The following is an 8783-nucleotide window of genomic DNA, read 5'->3' on the forward strand; positions in this document are numbered from 1 at the left end:
AAGTAGTGACAGTTTTTATATGTAAGTACTGTCAGTTATAACCGTCGTAATTTACATTCATTGAAGAAGATTCTGACACTATAATATACATAAGTAGTGGCGATTTTAACTGACGTAATTCTAATTATGAATAAATAAAATTTAACCACAACTTTTTTATAATCTATTTTATACAATTATAAAATTTAACCACCACTTTTTTATAATCTGTTTTATACAATTATAAAATTTAACCACCACTTTTTCATAATAAAATAAAATAATGTATGAAGTTATAATCATCCATTCATTTCATTGAAAATTAAAGCACACATAATAATGTTCAAAATTTATATGTAATTGAAAATTAAAACACATAAACCCAAATTTAACCACCACTATTTTATAATATTTTTTTTATAATTTGTTTTATACAATTATAAAATTTAACCACCACTTTTTCATAATAAAATAAAACAATGTATAAAGTTATAATCATCCATTCATTTCATTGAAAATTAAAACACAAAAAGTTCATGCATCCCTAATAAAGTTTAAAATAACACATAATTGTTCAAAAGTACAAGGCAGTCCTGTATATCATCATGATCAATACATCATCATCAATTAAGCACCACTTCCAACATCCGGTACCTGAAATAACTTAAAATATGTTCACAATTAATCGACAATTTTTAAAAAATAAATGAAAACAGTATTAGAATAAAATTTTACAACCATGGGATAGATTCATCATTCAAATACCTGAAATTGTACTTAAGCTCAAGAAGAAATGCGGCACAACTAGTACAAGCTTGGCACAACTTAATAACATTGTAGCATAGTAAGAATCCTAATAATTCAACTACAGAAATCTAGGACAACAGACCTGATTTGCTAGCATAATAGGCTTACAAATTAGACATTATTTGGACATCTCCTTTGACTAAAAAAATAATGTAATTTCTATAGCATGTTGAAGCATTCTTGAAGATTCTAAATTACAGCAAAATGAATATATGTTTTAATTTATTTCAAGAATACTAATTATATTTCAAAACTGAAAAGAAAAACTTAATATTTGCACCTCTAAAACAAATTTCTGTGAAATAAAACTTAAAACTTATATTACATCCATAAATCATTATAATTTATATCCATAAATCATTATAATTTATTTCAGTCCCTTGTATATTACAACCTCAAATAGTGCTAAAGATAGGTCCCAATTGAAAGAGAAGTGTAGAATGCACGTGGCATAGACAATAAATTAACACTTTTGAAAATGAAAATGTTTCAATTATTGAAACTTTTGAATAATACATTACTAAAATTACACCATAAACAGAGGAATTTACCAGCTTTAGAGAGCCTACGAGCTTCTGACTTTGCCCATGCAGTAAATTCTTCTTCTTGACCAACAAGAGACAGTTGAAGTCGGTCTTTCAGAATTGCTGAAAGCTTCTGCACCCTTTCCTTCTGCCATGCCTACGGTTACATCAAAGAAACAGTTCCAGCTACTAAAATATGAGGGGCAGCAGTACAAAGGATTTGGGAAAACCATCATAAAGAACTAGAAAAAAAAAACCTTCATCTTTTCTTGAATTTTTTGCCTCTGAACTTCAGGATCCTGTATGTCTTCATCAATCTCTATAATGTTAAAGAAGCCAGTGCAAGTTGTCCAATATATTCTTCAAAAACTTCACTTCCGAAAATCATTCCAAATACAGTTGTAGGGTCCATCATGGAATCTCTGAAAAAATATCAGTGTATTTAGCAGGTTTCTCAATCCATGAAAACATTCTGTTACATTAGATTCATCTTGAAACATCTAAAATAATTATTTTAGTGGATTCCTCATAAATAAAAAAAAAGCCTTAATTGGTTGATATAGATTAATACTAATTTTGGGAGTTACGTTATAAACTAATTTTAGGACTTTATTTTACTGTTTGGTATTATTGCAAATTAGCTAGAATTGTTTGTCTTTCCTTTTAGATAATATAGAATCAATCTAGATTTTATGGTATCACATTTCAGTCTTGAAACATGATCATTCATCTCTTGTTCTGAGGGATGGTAAACAGGTAATTGGATCACGTCCATATAATTCACAAACTGACACAGGAGAAATATCACATGCCGCACCTGCCAATGTAAATGTACACTTAAATAAAAGAATAAAAACAAATGTTACTAAGAAAGATGACAATTTATACAATAGAAATTACCAAAAGATTTCAAAGAATTAAATTTTATTAGAGTTTCTTATAGAAAATGAGCAGATAAAATTAAAATAAGAATAGTAATAGCAGAAACAAATCGTTTCTCCTAGATGGTTAACACAACATCCTTTGAAGGACAAAAGCTGGTCTCTGTTCTAAAACGCACTACAACTTTTTACGCTTTACACATGCAGAAAGAATGTTTTTGAGCTACTCACGCAAAAGAAAAAATAAAAAGAAATTGCACTATCAACTAGCAAGTATGAAGCCAAGTGAGAATAAAGAGTTCCACTACCTTTCTCACAATTTCAGACATGGCATCATACTTTCAGAAGAACATTCTAGAAAAAGTAACTATATAGAATTCAAACCTTAGGTACACCTCTAGATTCAAAATATAACAGTTATCGAAATAGAACAATTTATATATTGGGTATAAGATTGGCTTTTATAATCAGAATCCAGCAAAAAACGTGTCATTTCATTACTATTTAAGTATTTACCCCAGATATGGTATCCTAGGCAGGGATAAATCTCTGGTAATGATATCTTAAAATCACAGGAAGTACTGGTGCCTTTGCTAAAAAACCACCAGTCTTGAATGGAAGGAGGAACTCTCCATCTGTGGTTGTACCTTCTGTAGAATACCCATATCATTAAATTAAGTGATTGTAAATGATAAATAGAAATGAGTGAAAGAAACTGATAAACTTCGACTACTGTAACCATATGCAACAATTAATAGCAGCAGAATAAATTAATAAACATGAAGAACTTAAAGCTACAGAATTATATTTTAAGATACAGAAATGAGAGGTGTGGCCACTAAGAAGTGAACATAACTAATGAATCTTTAGGTTGAAAATGGATTTTATAGAGAAAAGAGTGAACTAAAAACATAAACTTCTGCCTGTGGATGAGAACATGGATTTAGTATTAACAAATAGGATAAAAGGTCAAGAAATACAACAACTATAATCATAAAAAATTAATTTCATTATAAATACAAGTTGAAATAAAAGTAGAAAAATCCACATCAATAATTTTATGCGCCAGTATATACAAAATCAATACCTTCCTCTTAATATAATAGAGAACAAAGAGGTGGGTAGGGGTAAAAAAAATTTAATAACTTATAAAAACTGCCAACTACTGTGGCTTCATCTTCTTAAGATTATATAATTTTTTTATATATTGGACACAACAGGATACCAAACACTACCAAATATTGAAAGAATAAATTTGATCAATCCCTCTCCAAAAAAAGAGCAAAGAGGATGATAACCTGGAAATAACATCATTAATGGAGCATACTCATTTCGATGAGCTTCTCGAATTCTATCAGTGACAACAGCTGCAGAATGAAAATTCACATGTTAGCTTCATTAGAGATGTTATCGATGATTATGTCCCAAAAAAAGATTGCACGAGATTAAATTTAGCCACCAGTTATAACATTCAATATAACTAATATTCATAACAGGACAACTGCCCTCTAGACAGTGATAAATAGCTTGAGTGTATTTAGATGCCAAAAAGGAAATTCAAATTCAACAAATAAAATTAATTCAGACAAAGGAAAACGAAGATTAATTGTTGTTAGTTCATATTTATGTAGAGACTTTGGAATTCTAATCAGACGAGTGATGCCACCAAACACACTGAATGAGAACTTCTAAGATAAGTCAACTTCCTCAACTACCAACAATGATTAGGCAGTCTTCTAACAAATGGTACATAAAGGTTTATATCGGATCTTCCAATGTATGCCTTACAATTAAACGATTGGGAGGTATGCATATTGTGTAGAAAAATTAAAAAATCAAGACACAAAAAAACTAATGCAGTGCCATCAAAAATATGAAAAGAAAAAACATAAAGCACAAAATAAGGAATACAACAAGGGATTTTACATTCTTTTACTTTGTTCGAATTGTACAGTGTTATAATTATTATAAAGTGCATGCTCATACAAAGATACATATGCGCACCTGAAACACCCTTGAAGTCTGATGACTTTGATTCCCGCTAAACATAGACACAACCAAGGCACTTACTGTCACAAGAAGTCTGAGGAAACTCTTTCTCCCCTGCCGCCTCTGTGATAACTTGCTTCAATTGCTCTTTAGCTACCTAGTAAAAAGATGAAACACATAATGAAATACACAAATAGAATCACATGACAAATCCTAAACATCAAACAAAACCGATGGTCGACATTGATAAGAGAACGCGCGAGCATTTAATTACCTTCAAATCGGTTCCGTGTAGAGGCAGAGAGAGTAGGGTTTTGTGAGGCAGAGAGCGGTAGGGTTCATATGGAGGCAAAGAGCGTTAGGGTTCGTGTGAGGCAGATAACGCTAGGTTCGTGTGAGGCAGCGAGCGCTAGGGTTTGTGTGAGGCATACATCACTAGGGTTCGTGTGAGGCATACATCACTAGGGTTCGTGTGAGGCAGAGAGCGCTCGATTCGTGTGGAAGCAGCAAGCGCTAAGGTTCGTGTGATGTGAGGTAGAGAGAAGGACGAGAGTGAAAGCGTTAAAGTTAGGGTTCACTCTGGTTTTCAAAATGAAATTCAAAAAAAAGTTATTTTCTTAAGTTTTTAAAAAAAATTCATTTTTCAAGTGAAAAATTGAAGCGCTAGGGTTTGTGTGAGGCAGAGAGCGCTCGATTCGTGTGGAAGCAGCCAGCGCTAAGGTTCGTGTGATGTGAGGTAGAGAGAAGGACGAGAGTGAAAGCGTTAAAGTTAGGGTTCACTCTGGTTTTCAAAATGAAATTCAAAAAAAAGTTATTTTCTTAAGTTTTAAAAAAAAATTCATTTTTCAAGTGAAAAATTGAAGGATTTTTAAATCAAGTTAAAAATGTGAATATAGGAATAAAGGAATAAAGCAAGTTTTCAATTCTGAAGGAAAATTATGACAATTAAAAATGACATAATTTGAAAGATAATTATGGCGGTTAATGAAATGACGTATTATACTGAAATTTGTGGCGGTTATCAATAACTGCCATATTAAAACCGCCACTTTTTACACATTTTTTTGTAGTGATTATCGACTATGTGTACTTGAGCTCACTCCCGGTTGAGTGGATATACCTGCAATGTACTCCGATGATAAAGTCATAATCAGTTTGATTAAGTTTTAATTTCATAAAAACATTTTACAACAAAGTTGATTATTATATCCATTGAAGCTGATGGGTAAGATATTGTTTTCTTTGAGAAGTAAAACTTTAAATGTTGCAATTTGTTGTTGTTTAACCACCTTTGATTTCTTTGCAACAACTTCCAAATGAAGTGTACCTTATTTGACAATTATGTTGTTGACTAAATACATTTATATACTAAGTTAGTATTGATATCCTCAAACCTTTCAAGTTATTAACAAAAGTTTGTCTCTTTCTCAAGACATGACTTGTGACAATGAATTGAACATCATGGATTAAAGTACACAATCATTGTCAAGTATTGAAACAATGGATAATGCACAACGTTTGTTAACTCACCAAGTTCATGGTTAGTTATTAACGCATCAATTGAACATTTTTCTTACATTTTTTACTCATAGTACAAATTTAATTGTATATGCATATGAATTTATTCATGTATCACTATTTGTAGCACATGTCATTCCCAATAGGATATTGTTATCTGAAATAAACAATGGTGAGGTTTATTTTATAATTTGTTTTTGTCGAAACTATGTTTTGTTTTTTGTATATATAGTGTTTGTTTTCTAATTCTTTGGCTTCATTTATTCATTCAGATGATAAAAAAAATGCAAGAGGGAAAAGAAAAATTATACTGGTTGCTTTTCATAAGAAAAATCACAAAGGAAGAGGTACTACAACTTAATAAAGTGTTAATATTTTTGTAAGATGGAATTTAGTGTTGAACTCGATTACAATACTTTGCTCTAATTGACACTTTGATGCCTTACTTCAATTTTGTTTATTTAATAATATGAAGTGCTCAAACATATGTTTTCAATTTTCATTTTTATATATAGGTTTACATATTTTCTATTACAACTTACTTTATTATTAAGAATGTGTTCACTTTTTTCCACGTGGTTAACATTCAAAACAAGCCTGTTATACCAAAATATTATTCTTAACTTTTGATTCTTCACTGCTATACCATGTTCATATGTTGTCTAAAGATGCAATGTCTTATATTTTTGCAGTTATCATTGAACTTAACTAGACTCGTATATTAAAATAAATAAAATTCCATTGAGAGTGATAATTTCGGTATAAAAAACTAATAAATAAAAGGGTATATGTTATTAATATGCCGTTTTGTTTGTTTATTTAATACATATTATTTAATTATTCATTTAATCACACACAACTTCCAAACCGTTCACTCTTCAAATAAGGAACTCTTCAACCATCCCCTCTTGAAATCGTGCAGTTAATTTAATGCTACCTTTACTACAGTTGGAATACAAATATGACATTTATTACACCACATTAATCATTAAACAATCATTACCCTTCTATGATCTGTTAACATCTCTTACCCGATTGTCTATTCCTTATTTCTCTATGCATTCTTTGCATTTCTACTCTCTTTGTATTATTCAATTAAGGACAAATGATGAGCACACAAACAATGATCGAGACAATAAAGACTTCTTTGGGTGCATGAGTTTCCAACATTAGGTATGTTTTTTGCTTTTATCAGTCATTATCTTTTTCGCTCTTAACAAGTTTAGATAATTTTGTACATGTATACAATAATTTACAAGTAATTTGGCAATGTGGATTATGTATTTATTGTCCAGTTTAAAGGGGAGCTTAATCACGAATGGTTATTAGAAGACCATAAAGAGAATGTATATATAGTTAGTTATAATATGAACATTCTTAAACCACAAATTACTTATGGATGTTTTGACTTACAAACATTGTATGGTTTTAAAGGAAACCATCGTATTCTTTTTCGATATGTGGCAAACTCTTATTTTTATATTATTTTTTTAAAAGTTAGTATTCACCATTTATAGTCGCAAGATGCATAAGTCGTCTAAAGAGGAATGAATTTGTTCTCGATGGTCCATACCATCCTTTTGAAGTAACTCTAACTCCTTTCAACTTTCAATCAACTCATTTGATTATTTTTCCTTTACTATTTTTATTTAAGATTTTTTTAAAATTTACATGCGATCTAAATTACATTAATATTACCTAACAAAATTTGCATCTTCCATTTGCGACTTATATACGTAATTCGAATATGAAATCTGTACTGGTAGGCACCGGACGAACGCACGTGGCCGACCGGCCTTATACACTAAATGGAAACGAACGCACGTGGCCGACCGGCCTTATACACTAAATGGAAACGAACGCACGTGGCCGACCAACCTTATACACTAAATGGAAACGAACGCACGTGGCCGACCGGCCGTATACACACTAAATGTAAGGGCATTTATGTGACAAGCTAAGGTGGTTAAGATACACCTCCGAAGAATAAGGAATATGCGTTTAGAGAAGATATGTTCCCCGGGTATTCCGGAGCACGACTGACAAGACATATCCATAACCACCCTGAGCCCAAGGGATAGAAAGCCCATTAGGCAATCCTATAAATACTGTGCTCAAGCCAGAGAAAGGTACGTTTTCATTCACTTACGAAACTGCGCTTAGAATCTCATACTTACTTGAGCGTCGGAGTGCCTTCGCAGGTACCCTCCCCCGCCCGACCGAAGTTGATAGCACGAAGGGACGACCGACCAAAGGGGACAGCAAGAAAGAACAATCGACCAGAGGAGAAGAAGATCAACACGTTAGCAATTACACCACGTCAACCGACCGTGCCTGGGCCCCATCTCTCCACTCAGGTACAATTGGCGCCCACCGTGGGGCCGAGGCAAATCTTCAATTTTTGAAGCTATAATGGTTGCGACAAGAAACAACAACGACGCTATGGCAGAACAGATGACTATGATTCAAATCCTCCAAGCTCAGATGGAGGAACTGCGACAAAAGGGGATGGAAGACCATCGTCAACATGAAGAAGATAGACGCCTCCAAGAAGAAGATAGACGCCGCCAAGAAGAAGAAATCGCCTTATTAAGAGAGCGGAATGCACGACTCCAACAACAGGTCGATAATCCCGAACGAGAAGGCCAATCCCATATGGCCGACCGAACCGCCTCTCGCATACCTACACCTGCCAATACCAATCCTGCTTCCAGAGCTGAAACAGTCGAAAGAAAGTCAAGGAAAAGGGGTCATCCTTTTACAGACGAAATTATCACCACTCCACTTCCTGACAAATGGAGAGGCCTCGTCATTAAACTCTGTGACGGCTCGACCGACCCGGACGAACACTTAAATGTCTACAAGACGCAAATGACTTTGTATACCACAGATAACAATGTGTGGTGTAAAGTATTTCCCACGTCGCTCCAGGGAGAACCTCTTACCTGGTTCACAGAGCTGCCTCCAAACTCCATTAACGATTTTGACACCCTAGCCGCAAAATTCTCCACTCAATATGCCACTAGCCGACCGCATCACATGTCCTCCATGTCTCTCCTAGCGGTACAACAAGAAAAAGGTGAAT

The 8783-nt window shown here is 33.1% G+C and overlaps 1 long non-coding RNA gene across 5 annotated transcripts; it reads right to left on the reverse strand.

The window, feature by feature from the left end:
* Positions 1 to 463: 463 nt before the first annotated feature.
* LOC137819647 (uncharacterized) lies at positions 464 to 4929 on the reverse strand. Of its 5 annotated transcripts, XR_011082356.1 has the most exons (8): positions 4455 to 4926; positions 4196 to 4337; positions 3490 to 3558; positions 2708 to 2841; positions 2013 to 2127; positions 1568 to 1732; positions 1338 to 1467; positions 464 to 633 (listed from the first exon to the last, which is right to left on the reverse strand). It is a non-coding gene; the product is annotated as an uncharacterized lncRNA (long non-coding RNA). The 5 variants fall into 5 exon arrangements; XR_011082358.1 differs by lacking the exon at positions 2013 to 2127 and having other exon boundaries at positions 1338 to 1496; positions 4455 to 4929; XR_011082359.1 differs by lacking the exon at positions 2013 to 2127 and having other exon boundaries at positions 464 to 642; positions 4455 to 4925.
* Positions 4930 to 8783: the final 3854 nt, after the last annotated feature.

This window comes from Phaseolus vulgaris, chromosome 10, assembly GCF_000499845.2.
Source record: "Phaseolus vulgaris cultivar G19833 chromosome 10, P. vulgaris v2.0, whole genome shotgun sequence".
NCBI lineage: Eukaryota > Viridiplantae > Streptophyta > Magnoliopsida > Fabales > Fabaceae > Phaseolus > Phaseolus vulgaris.